Source organism: Pongo abelii, chromosome 21, assembly GCF_028885655.2.
Source record: "Pongo abelii isolate AG06213 chromosome 21, NHGRI_mPonAbe1-v2.0_pri, whole genome shotgun sequence".
Taxonomy (NCBI): Eukaryota; Metazoa; Chordata; class Mammalia; order Primates; family Hominidae; genus Pongo; species Pongo abelii.
Window position 1 is genome coordinate 35,848,415 of NC_072006.2, and position 16,823 is coordinate 35,865,237.

The 16,823-nt window shown below is 46.2% G+C and overlaps 1 protein-coding gene and 1 long non-coding RNA gene across 12 annotated transcripts in view; one reads left to right on the forward strand and one right to left on the reverse strand.

Moving 5' to 3' along the window:
* The window catches only part of BCL2L1 (BCL2 like 1), a 59,866-nt gene that overhangs the window by 26,463 nt on the left and 16,580 nt on the right, over positions 1-16,823 (reverse strand). The window lies entirely within an intron of this gene.
* LOC129052112 (uncharacterized) overlaps positions 1-16,823 on the forward strand; it is a 46,147-nt gene that overhangs the window by 19,929 nt on the left and 9,395 nt on the right. The window contains exon 5 of one of the 6 annotated variants that reach the window (XR_008516915.2): positions 13,806-14,293. The exons of 2 other annotated variants lie outside the window; for them this stretch is intronic. This is a non-coding gene — a long non-coding RNA (uncharacterized LOC129052112). Of the gene's footprint in view, positions 1-13,805; positions 14,294-16,823 lie in introns of those variants that run through there. 3 more of the 6 variants (XR_008516913.2, XR_008516912.2, XR_008516911.2) reach the window with 3 other exon arrangements.

Genomic DNA, 16,823 nt, shown 5'->3' on the forward strand with positions numbered 1-16,823 from the left:
TTGATAAACTCTCTCCCACATGCTGGCTTTGAGAATCGACTGAAAAGTTAAAAAAGAAAAAAGGAAAAAAAGCCCCAACTTTTTCCCAAAGAGGGTACCTTCGTTCATTATGAAATATTTATACAGTAGGCCAGGCACAGCGGCTCAGGCCTGTAATCCCAGCACTTTGGGAGGCCGAGGCGGGTGGATCACCTGAGGTCAGGCATTCGAGACCAGCCTGGCCAACATGGTGAAACCCCGTCTCTACTAAAAATATAAAAAAAATTAGCCAGGCATGGTGGCATACACCTGTAATCCCAGCTAATTTGGGAGGTTGAGGCAGGAGAATTGCTTGAACCCGGGAGGCAGAGGTTGCAGTGAGCCGAGATCATGCCATTGCACTCCAGCCTGGGCAACAGGGCGAGACTCTATCTCAACAACAACAACAACAACAACAACAAAAAATATTAATACAGTATATACAATAAGCTCTAGGTACAACTTAAGCCATAAATAATTCAAATTTATAGCCTTTACCACCCTATGGAGGCCGGGCAGGGAGGCTCACACCTGTAATCCCAGCACTCTGGGAGGCCGAGGTGGGTGGATCACTTGAGGTCAGGAGTTCGAGACCAGCCTGGCCAACATGTTGAAAGCCCGTCTCTACTAAAAATACAAAAATTAGCTGGGTGTGGTAGTGCATGCCTGTAATTCCAGCTTCTTGAAAGGCTGAGGCAGGAGAATCATTTGAACCTGGGAGGCGGAGGTTGCAGTGAGCCAAGACCATGCCACTGTACTCCAGCCTGGGCGACAGAGTGAGACTCTGTCTCAAAATAAAAAATAAAATAAAAATAAAATAAAATAAAATAAAATAAAATAAAATAAACAGGCTGGGTGCGGTGGCGCCCGGCGAACAAATTAATCCCAACTACTCAAGAGGCTGAGGCAGAAGAACTGAAAGACTATATTTGTAACATGCATAGACAAAGTATTAGTATTCAAAATATATTTAAAAAGCCTAGAAACCCATAAGAAAAAGTCAAATCAAAAGGAAATGGAGCAAGGACTTGAACATTTTACAAAAAGGAAACATGAATGGCCAACAGATGTAAGAAAAGATTCACAGCCCCACTTGTAATCTGAGAAATGCAAATTAAAACCACAAGATACCATCTCACACCCACCAGCTCCATAAAAATTTAAGTCTGACCATATCAAGTATTAACAAAGAGGTAAAGTAATGGAAAACCCATATGCTGTTGGTGGCTGTGTAAATTCACACAAACACAGGAAAACAATCTGCCATTACCTTCTGATCAAGCAATTCCACTTCTGTGTAAACCCTACAACAATGATTCTCAGTGAGGTCCCAGGACCAAGAGTGGCAGCATCAGCTGAGAAGTTGTTAGAAGTGCAAATTCTGAGGGCCCCAACCCTGACATACACAATCAAACACTTTGGGGGTGGAGCCCAGCAATCTGAGGTTTAACAAACCTTCCAGGTGATTCTGATGGGCAGCTAAAGTTTGGGAACCACTGCCTGGGAGAAACTCTTGAACATGTGCATGTGCAGGAGACACAAACAGTTTTCATAACAGCATTGTCTGAAATAGCAAAAACAAGGGAACAACCCAAATAACCACTGACAGCAGAATAGATACACAGCTTGAGACATGATCATATAAATGGATACGAAAATGAACAAATTATGTTATGCAAGTAACATGGATGGATCTCAACCTTGAATGAAAAAAGGAAACTGCAGACGATAGACACAGCATAATACCTAAATGAAGTTTAAAAGTATGCAGAAGCTGGGCGCAGTGGCTCACGCCTGTAATCCCAGCACTTTGGGAGGCTGAGGCAGGCGGATCACGAGGTCAGGAGTTTGAGACTAGCCTGGCCAATGTGGTAAAACCCCATCTCTACTAATAATACAAAACTTAGGGCTGGGCGCGGTGGCTCATAGCTGTAATCCCAGCACTCTGGGAGGCCGAGGCTGGTGGATCATGAGGTCAGGAGTTCAAGACCAGCCTGGCCAAGATGGTGAAACCCCATCTCTACTAAAACTACAAAAATTAGCCAGGTACAGTGGCAGGTGCCTGTAATCCCATCTACTCGGGAGTCTGAGGCAAGAGAATCACTTGAACCCAGGTGGCAGAGGTTGCAGTAAGCCGAGATCGCACCACATTGCACTATAGCCTGGGCGACAGAGTGAGACTCCGTCTTAAAAAAAAAATTAGTCAGGTGTGGTGGCGTGTGCCTGTAGTCCCAGCTACTCGGGAAACTGAGACAGAAGAACCGCTTGAACCCAGGAGGTGGAGGTTGCAGTGAGCTGAGGTTGCTCCATAGCACTCCAGCCTGGGCGAGAAAGTGGGACTGTCTCAAAAAAAACAAAAACAAAAACAAAAAAAAGCATGTAGAAGAATATCCTATATTGTTTAGGAATATATACCTACATATATATAGTAAAACTTAAAAAAAAAAAAAAAAAGGTAGCCAGGTGTGGTGGCTCACACCTGTAATCCCAGTGCTTTGAGAAGCTGAGGTAGGAGGATCGCTTGAAGCCAGGAGTTCTAGACCAGCCCAGGCAACATAGTGAGACCCCATCTCTAAAAAAAAAAATAATAATAATTTAAAAATTAGCTACTTGGCAGGCTGAGGCAGGAGGATCACTTGAACGCAGAGGTTTGAGGCTGAAGTGAGGTATGATCATGCCACTGCACTCTAGCCTGGTTGACATGGTAAGATATCACAAAACAAAACACAGAACTCAGGGGTATGGATGGTGGGGTAGCTGTGATTGGGGAGGAGGTACACAGGGGGCTCTAAGGTACTCACGTTTATTTTTGTTTTTAGAGACAAGGTCTCCCTCTGTTGCCCACACTGGAGAACAGTGGCACGATCATAGCTTACTGCAGCCTTAAACTCCTGGGCTCAGGTGATCCCCGACTCAACCTTCTGAGTAGCTGGAGTTATAGGCGTGCACCACCATGCCCAGCTATTTTTTAATTTTAGTTTTTGTAGAGATGGTGGTCTCACTATGTTGCCCAGGCTAGTCTCAAACTTCTGGCCTCAAGCAATCCTCCTACCTCAGCCTCCCAAGTGCTGGGATTACAGGCATAAGCCATCATGCAAGGCAGACATATGTTTGATTACTAATTAAACTGGGTGATGAGTTTACAGGTGATGATTTTCCTATTTGTAAAATTGTACATATGCATTAGATATTCTCTGTTGTATTTATGATAAATTTCTTTAAAAAAAAAAAAAGTGTACTGAAACAGTGCAATACTCTGAGCCAGAACTGTAACAACTAACTCAACATATGCAGTGTCCGAAGGGTTAAGCCTGTTTCTCTGCCTGTGGGTGGGAGGGCAGGCAGCAGCTGGGGCACAGTGGGAGTTCCTGGCTCCAGCTGGCTCCAGCCTGGATCACGCACCACGCCCAGGAACTGGCACCTGTAGGGGGTGCTTCTGGACAGGTGGCACCTGTAGCCCTTGGTGACCTGATACATGTGAGAGGCTGGGCCCAGTCAGATGGGTGGTGGGCTTCTGTCAGAGCCCCTCCATCTGGTAAGGAAGTTTGCTGGTGGCAGCTTGGAGCTGGTGAGAAGGGGAAGAGGGTCTAGGACACAGGATGGGGGTGGGGAAGGAAGTGGGTGGGCTGGGCTCAGATACCAAGGGAGGGTGGTGGGATTAGCACCTGCTGAGAGTGAGATTAGGTTTCTTGGGAAGGGCTCATCTATCTAATGCTCCCCGAAAGCTGTCTCCCTGTGGCTTTTCTCTGCTGGACAGATGGTGTCTGAGCTGCCTCTTGGAGGGTGGGCTCCTTGAGGGGGTGGTGGAGGTGGAGTGCAACCTGCTGCCTGCTTTCCAGAGGACCTTGAGGCCCTGGGACTTCTTGCCTTCCAACAATAGTAATAAGGATTAGAGTTAACTCTTACTGAAGGTTTACCATATGCCAGGCATTGTCCTAAGCCCTTCATACAAATTACCCCCATTTAGTTTTCACAGCATCCAACTGCCTATCATCTAGACAGTAGGTTTACATTGAAGGAAACTAAGGCTTGGTAAAGTTAAACACTTGCCCAAAGTCAAACAGTAAGCAGGGCCTGGTGGTGTACCTATAATCCCAGGAAAATAGAGGCGGGAGGATCACTTGAGCCCAGGAGTTCGAGATAAGCACAGGCAACATAGTGAGACCTCATCTCAAAACAACAACAAAAACAAAACAGTAAGCAAACTAGGACTTGAATGCAGGCAGTTCAACTCCACAGCCCTAGCAGGAAATCACTATCAGCCAATGCATCTTCCCCTTATTAGATGGCAGTAAGGACTTTCCAGTTTCTTAAGCCAAAAACCTGGACTCCTCTCTCTCTCACCTCTTATCCAGCAATCATCAGCAAATCCAGTTGGTCTAACCTTCAAATTATATCGAAGCTCTGACCACTGCTTGCCACTTCCACCACCCCTCCACCCTGGTATAAACTGCTGTTATCACCCACCTGGCTTCTCACTGGTCTCCTGCTCCCGCTCTTACCCATAGAGTTTGTTCTCCACACCAGAGAGATCCTTCTGAAACCTGTCACTTCTTTGCTTAAAAATCCTCCATGCCTTTCCACTGCCCTTAAAGCAAGGTCCCATGTGGCCCTACAAGACCTGGCCCCTGGTGACGTCTCAGACCTGATTCCTACCACTGGCTTACTCTACTCTGGCCATACTGGCCACCTTGCTGTACTTTAAATATGTTGGAGAGTCTTTTTTTGTACTTGCTTTATTTTTTAATTTTTTTGAAACAAGGTCTTGCTCTGTCAGCCAGACTAGAGTGGAATGACAGGATCATAGCTCACTGCAGCCTCAAACTCCTGGATTTAAGCCATCTTCCTGCCTCAGTGTCCCGAGTCGCTAGCTAGGACTACAGACATGCACCACTATGCCCAGCTAAACTCTGGCTTTGTCGCTCTGGCTGATCTCAAACTCTCAGCATCAAGTGATCCTCCTGCCTTGGCCTCCCAAAGTGTTGGGATTACAGGCATGAGCCACTGCATCTGGCTTTTTTTTGTTTTACGACTTGCTGTTCTCTATGCCTACAACACTATTCCCCCATATATCTGCACAGATCATGCCCTCACTGCATTCAGATCCAATGTCACTTTATCAGAGAGGCCTTCCTAACTACCCTGCCCTTCCTTTTCCTATCCCTAATCCCTTTTCTCTGCTTTATTTTTCCCTATAGCACTAAATACTACCTCACATTTTATTTACTTTTTAGAGGTGGGGTGTCACTATGTTGCCCAGGTTGGTCTCCAACTCCTGGGCTCAAGCTATACTCCCACCTCGGCTTCCCAAAGTGCTAGAATTACAGGCGAGAGCCACCATGCCTAGCCCTGACATGTTAATTTACTTAGAATCTGTCACCCACCTTGGAATGTCCACTGGGTGAGAATAGGGACTTTGGTTTGTTCAGACTGTATGTCCAACCTTTAGCTCAGTCCCTGATATATGACAGGAATGCAATAAATACTCGTTAATGAACAAATCAATGAATGACCAATATCCCTCAGGAAATGACTCAGACTCAAAGCAGAGTAAGGCTGCCTGAGTGTCCTTGGCTTTCACAGCCCTGATGACCTTTGGTACCCCATGGCAGTGGTCAACGTCCTTCTCTATTATGAAATGTCCTGGGTGCATAGCATCACCACTGTGTCATCTACTTGTGCCTGCACCCATGCAAACACACAGGGACACAAAGCTGGAACAGGGCTGGTTCTGAGAAGGAGTAAGCCTGGGTAGTTGAAACCCAGGTTCAGTGTACTCTAGGGCACTTACTTCTAGGTGACTGTCCTTGCCACTGCTGGCCTACCAAGGTCTCCCAGTCATATGCCCATGCACTGTATACATTTTGGCATTTATTTTCATGAATAAAGCGTCATTAGAGGCCAGACACTGCTGGCTAAAGCCTGTAATCGCGGCACTTTGGGACGTCAAGGTGGGAGGACTGCTTGAGCCCAGGAGTTCGAGACCAGTCTGGACAACACAGTGAGACCTTTTCTCTACTAAAAATTTAAAAATAAGCTAGTCGGCTGGGCGTGGTGGCTCACACCTGTAATCCTAGCACTTTGGGAAGCCGAGGCGGGTGGATCATCTGAGGTCAGGAGTTCGAGACCAGCCTGGCCAACGTGGTCAAACTCTGTCTCTACCAAAAATACAAAAATTAGCTGGGCATGGTGGTGGGTGACTGTAATACCAGCTACTCGGGAGGCTGAGGCAGGAGAATCACTTGAACCCAGGAGGCGGAGGCTGCAGTTAGCTGAGATCAAGCCATTCCAGCCTGGGCAACAGAGCAAGACTCTATCTCAAAAAAAAAAAAAAAATTAGCTAGGCATGATGGCATGAGCCTATATTTTAGCTTCACTATTTTCACATGTAAAATGGATGTCACAGGCTCCTTGGAATATTACATGAGATAACATATTTAAATCATTCAGCAGTATACTTAGCACCCATGGAGTGCTCAATGGATGGTAGCTCTGTAGATCAGCTCTCAATAGAGAGACAGGCCATTAGATAAGCTTGGGGAAGGCTTCCTGGAAAAGACTGGCTTGGTACTGGACTTTGGGGCCTGGATAGAATATACATGAATGTTGGCTGGAATGAGCCTATTCAAATGGAAGAGGGAAGAGGACAGGCTTTGGATGCTGGCAGTTTGCAGCAAAAAAAAGGTGACTTTTTTTTTTTTTTTTTTTTAGACGGAGTCTCGCTCTGTCACCCAGGCTGGAGTGCAGTGGCACGATCTTGACTCACTGCAACCTCCACCTCCCGGGTTCATGCCATTATCCTGCCTCAGCCTCCCAAGTAGCTGGCACTGCAGGTGCCCGCCACCACGCCCGGCTAATTTTTTGTATTTTTAGTAGAGACGGGGTTTCACCGTGTTAGCCAGGATGGTCTCAAACTCCTGACCTCATGATCTGCCCGCCTCGGCCTCCCAAAGTGCTGGGATTACAGGCGTGAGCCACCGCGTCCGGCCTAACAGGTGACTTTACCTCTCAAAGTCTCAGTTTTCTTCTCTGTAGAATGTGGATACCACTAGAGCATACCTCATAAAACTGTTGGATTAATGAGGTGCTATACTGATAAGTGGAAACCACTGAACAGAGAATCCTCAGCATGTGCTGTTGCTGTTTCTTTTTTTTTTTTTTTTTTTTTTTTTGAGACGGAGTCTCGCTTTGTTGCCCAGGCTGGAGTGCAGTGGCATAATCTCAGCTCACTGCAATCTCCACCTCCCAGGCTCAAGCAGCTTTCCTGCCTCAGCCTCCTGAGTAACTGGGATGATAGGCACACACCATCATGCCTGGCTAATTTTTGTATTTTTAGTAGAGATGGGGTTTCACCATGTTGGCCAGGCTAGTCTTAAACTTCTGACCTCAAGTGATCTGCCTGCCTCAGCCTCCCAAAGTGCTGGGATTACAGGCGTGAACCATCGTGCCCAGCCTGGTGATCCTTTAAAAATGTATGTCGGACTGTCATTTCTTGGTTCAAAACCTTCCAATGACTCTTTTTTCTGAGACAGGATTTTGCTCTGTCGCCCAGGTTGGAGTTCTGTGAGATGTGTTCACAGCTCACTGCAGCCATGAACTCCCAGGCTCAAGTGATCCTCCCACCTTAGCCTTCTGAGTAGCCAGGATTATCGGCGTGTGCCACCATGCCTGACAAATTTTTTGTAGAGATGGAGGTCTCACTGTACTGCTCAGGCTGATGTTGAATTCCTGGGCTCAAGTGATCCTCCCACCTCAGACTCCCAAAGTTTTGGGATTACAGGCATGAGCTACTGGACCCAGTCGATTTTCCTTCTTTTTTTTTTTTTTGGAGACGGTCTCACTCTGTCACCTAGGCTGGGGTATAGTGGTGTGAACATGGCTCACTGCAACCTTGACCTCCTGGACTCAAGTGTTTCTCCCATCTCAGCCTCCCGAGAAGCTGGGAATACAGGTGTGAACCACCACACCCGGCTAATTTTTGTATTTTTTTGTAGAGACAGAGTTTCGCCATGTTGCCCAGGCTGGTCTCAAACTCCTAAGCTCAAGCAATCTGCCTGCCTCAGCCTCCTAAAGTGCTCAGATTACAGGCATGAGCCACCACACCTGCCCTTTTTTGCTTTTCAATTATTGAGTCAAGGGGAGATCTCCAATATGTCTCCAATAGTGTGGTGGCTGGTCTGCTCTGAAATGTAAGCAGTTTTTTTTTTGTCCCCTTGACCAGACTCTAAAAGTCTTAAGGTCAAAAAGTCCACAAATAATGTTTTGTTTACCCATCCTACAGTGCTAGGCCTAAGCCTCGGACTTAGGCAAAGGAGATCAGAAGGGTCACATGGCTAAATGTAGGTGGACAAGAGGGAGTCAGGGAGGGCCTTCCTGTGAATCCTCCTGCCTCTCAAGGACACTCTGTTCCCTTAGCTTGAGAAGCCTTGAGGAAAGCTTTTTCCACGAACAAGCTTTTAAAAACCTTTTAGCTCTTTAAAAGTAGCAAGTATCATTCTAGTCATGACCCTGCAGACAGGTGGAACACCCATACTCCAGCCTCATTCTGAAGAGACTTGCAGAGCAGGAAGGAAGGGGTAATGACTTTCAGTTCCAGTAATGTATCTAGAAGCAGCAGCTGATTCAGCTAGATGATGTCACCTTCCCAAACCTCCTGACCAGCAGCTGAGATGGTAAAAGCAGGAAACAGGGGATACTCAGCTGGCTAAGTCCGAACATGCCTCTGGCAAAGGCCTACAGTAACCCCAGGCTCTGGAGGCATCCTCCTGAAGATGAGGAGAAAGAGTCCTCTCAGCTGGGAGGACAGTAGGTGTCTTTCAAGACCCTCAAACCAAGATTCTTCTCCAACTCTCCTTTTGCTAAGCAGCTTTCTGCACATCCTGAACCAACAATCCTTCATTTATTCCAAGAGTGGAGCAGGGGAAAGAAGCCTGGCTTTAGAGCCAGCCCAATCTAGGTCCAAATCCAGGATTCACCATGTAAAGCTGCAGGACCCTGGCATGCAACTTCACCTATCTAAACCTTACTTTCTTTACTGGAAAAGAAAGTAGGGCTAATGCACCATTTACCACACAGTCTAGGTGAGGGAATTAAATGAGAAAATGCATGTAGAGTATCTGACATGGGCTAGGTGCTCAATAAATGGTAGTCACCATTATCCCATTGGATCTCTGCACAGGAGATTTGAAAGATCACCTCCATCTATAACACAAAAGGAAACAAAGGTACCAACTAGACCCAGCAGTGTCAAAGCTGAGTAATTGAGTGGGCCCATGCATATAGCTGCTTCCCTAGACATTCCATTACTCAGTTTCATTTTCTGTACAGCATTTAACCCGCTCCCTGAAATAATCTTGTTTCTCAGGCTAGCTGTCTCTCCCATTAAAGTAAGAGTTCTATAAAAGCAATGTCCTTGACCTTATCTTGTTTATCTTAGCATCTTCAGCACGTAGCACAGGGCCTGGCACATAGTTGGTGCTCAATAAACATTTGCTGAATCGCCAAATGAATAGCACCTGGGATGGCCAAAAGCTAAACTGACAATGGCCCCACACTTACTCCTCCCCTCACTATTAGTTGAAGGCTCTGGCTCCCATTTCAGAAGCTGCCATTGCCACCTGGGCATCAGCAGCCCAACCAGTGGCCAGGATGGGCATTAGTCCCTGGGCATGACCTATCTATTGGGATACCAGGGCTGCCAAGGATGGCCTTGGAATCCTCTCCCTGGCACTTGAAGATCCCACAAACCTGGCTCTAGCTGATCTTTTTGGCTTTATTACCTAATGAAAGAGACCCCTCCACATATGCCTAAAACTTGACTGCCACCGCCCACGGGTCTCTTCTTGAGAGTTGGTCTCAGCCTGCAAATCTTAGCCCACGTCAACTCTCCTACTGGGAGCTACAGCCCCTCTTTTCCCTGCTTTGTGGTAAGGCTCGGTGCAAACCTCACCTCTTCTGTGAAGTCCTTCCCTCATTTGGCATTTAGCATTTATTGTTGGCTTTTACAAGATCTCTTTTCATGTATATTATGTCTTTTCTCTCTAATTCAACTGGAAGTATCTTGAGAGCAGAACTGGGTTTCCAATGGCAATATCTCAATTAATGAACCTTCTATGGAAAAGACTCCTTGAAACAAAGTTAGCTAGGTCCAGAGAGGACTGGAGAGGGGTCTAGGCTCCTCCCTGCTGGACCAGCCCCTTTGGCAAAAAGAGGAGATCATGCTGCCTCAATCCAGGAGCCCAGCTGATGAGGCAGGAAGGGAGCCAGCAAATCCTAGACTATTAGGTGCAGTCTGGGACAATCCCAAGGTCATCTATGTAATTAGATTTTTTTTTTTTTTTGGAGATGGAGTCTTGCTCTGTCGCCAGGCCGGAGTACAGTGGTGTGATCTCAGCTCACTGCAACCTCCGCCTCCTGGGTTCAAGTGATTCTCCTGCCTCAGCCTCCTGAGTAGCTGGGATTACAGGCACGTGCCACCACACCTGGCTAATTTTTTGTATTTTAGTAGAGACAGGGTTTCACCATGTTGGCCAAGACTGTCTTGATCTCCTGACCTCATGATCTGCCTGCCTTGCCCTCCCAAAGTGCTGGGATTACAGGCATGAGCCACCATGCCTGGCCTGTAATTAGATTTTTTAAAAACCATCATTTTAAATGAATCTGGGCAATATTTAGTTATAAAGAATGGCAGAAAAACTGCTCAGTTCAAAGGACTTTTGTAACATACCTTTGTGTGAACTAATTTTAGTTTTGGCTCTTGTCTTCTTACCCATATTTTCCTTTCACCCGACTCCCTTAGCTACATTATCCTTTTGGTTGTATGAATTTTCCTAAGTTGCTTCCAACTCTTTGTAAAACAGAGCAAGGTTCCAATAAAAAATAAGATTGGTCCAGTTTTCTTTTAAGTGGTACAGTGGTATATATAAAAAATGATGTTCTAAACAACTCATTATAACAATTAAGAATAAGTGGCAAAAATAATGCGTGTAAATCACTGAATACAGTGCTTGGCACTTAATGAGCATTCAAAAGTAGGATGAAAGAACACTATTAATTCTCATTAGCTTCTCTTCTCTGGGCCTCAGTTTTTTCATGTCTTAGGTTTTGTTCATTTGTTTAATCATTTATTCAAAAAGTATTCACTGAATGTTTACTACCTGCAAAGAACAGCTGCAGACACTGGAGATACAATGATGAACAAACCAAATGCCCTATAATCATGGGACTTATATTCTAATAGAAGAGACAGACAAAAACAAGTAAACAAACAAAAAGAAAATTCCAGGTAGAGGTTGTTGCTATGACAAAACTACAAGAAGACTGGAGAGGGATTTAGAAATAGCATGGCTACTTTAAACTGAAGGTCAAGGAAAGTCTCTTAGAGGAGGTGACCAGCAAGCTGAACCAAATGTAGGACTCAGAAAGGAAATACTAGGGGCAGAACATTTCAGGCAGAGAAAAGAGCAACTACAAAGGCCCTTGGGCAGGAAGAAGTTATGCCAGGATCCAGGAGCAGCAAGGAACCCATGCGGCTTGAGTGGAGTAAGGGAGAGACAGAATGATGGAGGGGCAGCCAGGACCAGATCACACAGGCCTCAGAGATTGGTAAGAAGTCTGGGTTTTGCTGGGTGCAGTGGATCACACCTGTAATCCCAGCACTTTGGGAGGCTGAGGTGGGCAGATCACGAGGTCAGGAGTTTGAGACCAGCCTGGACATCATGGTGAAACCCCATCTCTACTAAAAATACAAAAATTAGCTGGGCGTTATGGCAGGTGCCTTTTTTTATTTTTATTTTTTGAGACGAAGTTTTGCTCTTGTTGCCCAGGGTGGAGTGCAATGGTGCAATCTTGGCTCAACACAACCTCCGCCTCCCAGGTTCAAGCGATTCTCCTGCCTCAGCCTCCTGAGTAGCTGAGATTACAGGCATGTGCCACCAAGCCTGACTAATTTTGTGTTTTTAGTAGAGACGGGTTTCTCCATGTTGGTCAGGCTGGTCTCGAACTCCCGACCTCAGGTGATCCACCCTCCTCAGCCTCCCAAAGTGCTGGGATTACAGGGGTGAGCCATCGCGCCCGGCCAGTGGGCACCTTTAATCCCAGCTACTCAGGAGGTTGAGGCAGGAGAACCGCTTGAACCCGGGAGGCGGAGGTTGCAGTGAGCCGAAATGACGCTTACTGCACTCCAGCCTGGGCGACAGGGCAAGACTCCATCTCAAAAAAAAAAAAAAAAAAAAAAAAAAAGTCTGGGTTTTATTCTAACTACAGTGGAAGACCACTTGGAGGGTTGCAAACAAAAATGCAATAAGATCTGAACTTGGTTTTTATTTTATTACATTTTTTGAGACAGAGTTTTGCTCTTGTTGCCCAGGCTGGAGTGCAATGGTGCAATCTTGGCTCACTGCAACCTCCACCTCCTGGGTTCAAGTGATTCTCCTGCCTCAGCCTCCCAGGTAGCTAGCTAGCATCACAGGCATGAGCCACCATGCCCGGCTAATTTTGTATTTTTAGTAGAGATGGGGTTTTACCACGTTGGTCAGGCTGGTCTCGAACTCATTACCTCAGGTGATCACCCGCCTTGGCATCCCAATGTTCTGGGATTACAGATGTGAGCCACTGCTCCTCGCTAATTTTTTGTATTTTTAGTAGAGACGGGGTTGCATCATGTTGGCCAGGCTGGTCTCGAACTCCTGACCTCAGGTGATCCACCCGCCTTGGCCTCCCAAAGTGCTGGGATTACAGGTGTGAGCCACCATGCCTGGCCTGAACTTGGTTGTTTTTTTTTTTTTTTTGAGACAAGAGTCTCACTCTGTTGCCCAGGCTGGCGTGCAGTGGTGCAATCTCGGCTCACTGCAACCTCTGCCTCCTGGGTTCAAGTGATTCTCCTGCCTCAGCCTCCGGAGTAGCTGAGATTACAGGCATGCACCACCACACCCGACTAATTTTTTTATTTTCAGTAGAGATGGGGTTTCACCGTGTTGGCCAGGCTGGTCTGGAACTCCTGATCTCAGGTGATTCACCTGTCTTGGCCTCCCAAAGTGCTGGGATTATAGGCATGAGCCACTGAGCCCAGCCCTGAACTTGTTTTTTTTTTTTTTTGAGACGAGTCTTGCTCTGTCACCCACGCTGGAGTGCAGTGGTGTGATCTCGGCTCATTGCAACCTCTGCCTCCCAGGTTCAAGCGATTCTCCTGCCTCAGCCTCCCAAGTAGCTGGGACTATAGGCCCACGCCACCACACCTGGCTAATTTTTGTAATTTTAGTAGAGACGGGGTTTCAACATATTGGTCAGGCTGGTCTCGAACTCCTGACCTCGGTGATCCACTCGGCTCGGCCTCCCAAAGTGCTGAGATTACAGGCATGAGCCACTGCACCCAGCCCTAAACTTTTTTTTTTTGAGACGGAGTCTCGCTCTGTCACCTAGGCTGGAGTGCAGTGGCGCGATCTCAGCTCACTGCAACCTATGCCTCCCAGGTTCAAGCGATTCTTCTGCCTCAGCCTCCTGAGTAGCTGGGATTACAGGCGTGCACCACACCCAGCTAATTTTTGTATTTGTAGTAGAGATGGGGTTTCACCATCTTGGCCAGGCTGGTCTTGAACTCCCGACCTGATGAGCCACCCACCTCGGCCTCCCAAAATGCTGAGATTACAGGCATGAGCCACCGTGCCCGGCCTGAACTTGGTTTTTAAAAGACCACTTTGGCTGGAGTATTGGGCAAGAGTGATTTTCTAAGGTCCCTTCCCAGCTTTTTCCCTGTCATTCTAAAAATGACTTTTTCCCTGTCATTCTAGGCTCCCATGAACTGGTTGCCTGAGTCATAAAGACACAGTTTCTGGATTAGAGTGACTGAAGAGCTTACAGTGGTTCCTTGCCCTTGGCCGGAGTAGGGAATCTGTGTCACCCTGTTCTGCAGGAGATGGAGGAAGTGACTCCCTCAGGGAGGGGTGGGAATCCCATCTTGGAAAACATCCTCAAACCACCTGTATTGTTTCTGCCTCCTGTGTGGAAGTTTCTGCCAATGACACAGTGCTCTCTGGAATGCACCCCCCCAACGCACACACCCAATCTTCCGTTTACACAGGCATAGCTGTACTTTGCATTCCTCCTAGGATTTAGTTCAAAGCTAGCCTACAGGAAATGGTCGATAAAGAGTTACTGATTGATTACTAAAGAAAGAGAATATTCTCAGCCATTAAGCAAATATTAATGAGTTCTATGAGTATTATGTTGGTCTCTGGGGGTGCAAGGTGATTAAATGGGTTTCTGGTCTTCACTGAGCTCAGAATTCAGTGGATAGACCAAAAACTACAGACAACTACAATGCTGGATACAATAGTTATAACAACAACATTTACTAGGGCCTTCCTTATCCAGGTAGGACAAGTTGGCTTTGGAGCCAGACTACCTGGGTTCAAATCATGGTTTTACCACTTACTCGCTGTGCATCTTTGAACAACTTTCTTAACTTCTCTATAGGAATAATAAGAGAACCTCCCTGAGTGGTACTATTTTGAGAATTCAATGAACGATCTCATATAAAACGCTTAAGTGCAAGTGCTCAATGTTAAATATTACTAAAATTACCTTAATACCTGCACCATATGATCTTACATACATCCTTACAAAAGGCTCTTAAATCCTTACAAAAACCCTATGAAGTATTATTATTATCCCCATTTTTCAGATAGGGGGACTGAGGCTCAGAAATGGAAAGGAATGCACCCAAGATCTAACAGCTAATATGTAATAGAGACCAGATTCAAACTCAACTCTGTCTGATTCCTGAGCCCATACTTCCAATAACAAAATGATCCCCTTTTCATAAAGAGCCCCAGCACAGTGCCTAACACACAGCAGAGACTTTATAAAGGGAGCTATGGTTATTATGTCATTGTCCCTGGAGTTTCCAGCTGTAGATGCTGTAGAACCCAGAGGAGGGGGCCTCTCTTTCACCCTAAAGGGATCTGAGAAGGGTTTAAAGGTGCTGGGTGCCAACTACAGGCTTTGCTTGGGAGTCCCAAAGGTTTCCCTCACTGGGGCTTGGGATACTAATATGGAACCTACACTAGCACCACTAAATCAGACCCAGAAAGTTCCCCCAGGTGTCCAAACACCTGCATGAACAGCCAGGCAGTTTCCTCTAGGTTGACTTCTTGTCTGGCCCTACACATCTCTCAGTTTCATCACTCAGCCAGCAGCCCTGGGCCTCATGTGGGCACCTGCTGCTTGACCCAGTCCCAGGAGACACTAAGCCTTAGAACTGGGCTCCCTCTCTGGACCTTGCCCCAAAGGCTATTTCTGAGTGACTCCCTGGGACTTCCCTGACATGGTAACCCCTAGGGCTCCAACTGAATGTGGGTGCTGTGAGCAAAGGGAAATTTTTCTGAGTAGCAGATGGAGAGTGGGTAGAACAAGAGGCAGTTGTTCTGGATCAGAGATAAGCATGGGGTGAGAACCATAGCACACTGGATTTTATGTTTAAGCAGTACTGATCCTCGATAGTTCAGAACTCCCGCACTGAAGTCCAGCCTAGGCAGGTAAGGACATCCTGGAGCTAGGCATTAATACTCACTTCTACTTCCCATCTGAGTCATATTCAGAGTCTGGCCTTGCCTGGTAATTTGACTGCAGAAGGCAACCCATGGCTGAATCAAGGCACCTCAAGCCTCATAGAGAAAAGGGAAAGACTCAGCATTTGCTGAGCTTTTACTCTGCACTAGGCAATGTGTAAGTGCACTTTACATGTACCATTAATTATTAGGAATGTTTGTTAATCCAGTCACTAAACACTCAGCCACCAAGTACTAGGCCCAGCAGTAGCTGTTAAGAGTGAATAAGACATAGTTTTTATCCTCAGTAAGCTCAGAGCACCTCGTTTAGTCTTTCTCCCAACAACCATCTGAAATGAGTACTACTTTCACTTTACAGATCTTCAGGTTTACAGAGGGAAGTAACTTGTCCAAATTCATAAAGCCAGTTAAGTGATAAGATATTGCTTCTACTCCAAAAATGCTTGTTGACTGAATGAATGAATGAATGAATGAATGACACAGCTATGGCTGTGACTTTAGTCAAGGAGTAGCAACAAGACCAAATATTTATAGTTCTCAAAGTGCTTTTTCATCTATCATCTCTTTGGGCCTCCCTGCTAGCCCATGAGGGAGGCAAGGCGGGTGTTATCTTTCTTCAACATATGAGGCAACAGGCAGAGCTTGGGCAAGAGGCTTGCGGCCACAGAGCAAACAAGGAGTGAGTGAGGCCATCCTGGAAAAACTCGAGAGTTCCCACAATGCCATGTTTAATCATTCAAACCCATGTCAAGCACCTACTGTGTGCCAGGCATGCTCCCACACACTTTAAATACTTAACTCATTAAGTCTTCCACTCAGTCAACAAACAAGGAGGACCCTGAGAAGATAAAACAAAGTATGCCCCATTGCCAAATGCCTAGTCAACAACACTGGCCAAACCTCTACTGTGTACAAGGTATGACTTGGGCCTTGTAGATGAGGTAGGGGACAAGGTTGTGAGCCAATGCCCCAAGCTTCAGGTACCTTAAAATCTCTAAACTCTTGGTCCAAAGATATCCAGATATTCTGTCAGCCTGAAAGTTCACTCCTGGAGAGTAGACTCAATAGCAATGACAACAATTTGTTTACCAGTGATTGCAATGTGACAATAACAGTAATAATAGTAGCTTGTTATACTAAGTAATTACTATATGCTTGGCTCCTTGGTAAGTGCTCCATGTATCTTTTCAACTATTTTCATGCTCTCAAGAGTGTTTCAAGAAAAGCGCTGTAGGCTGG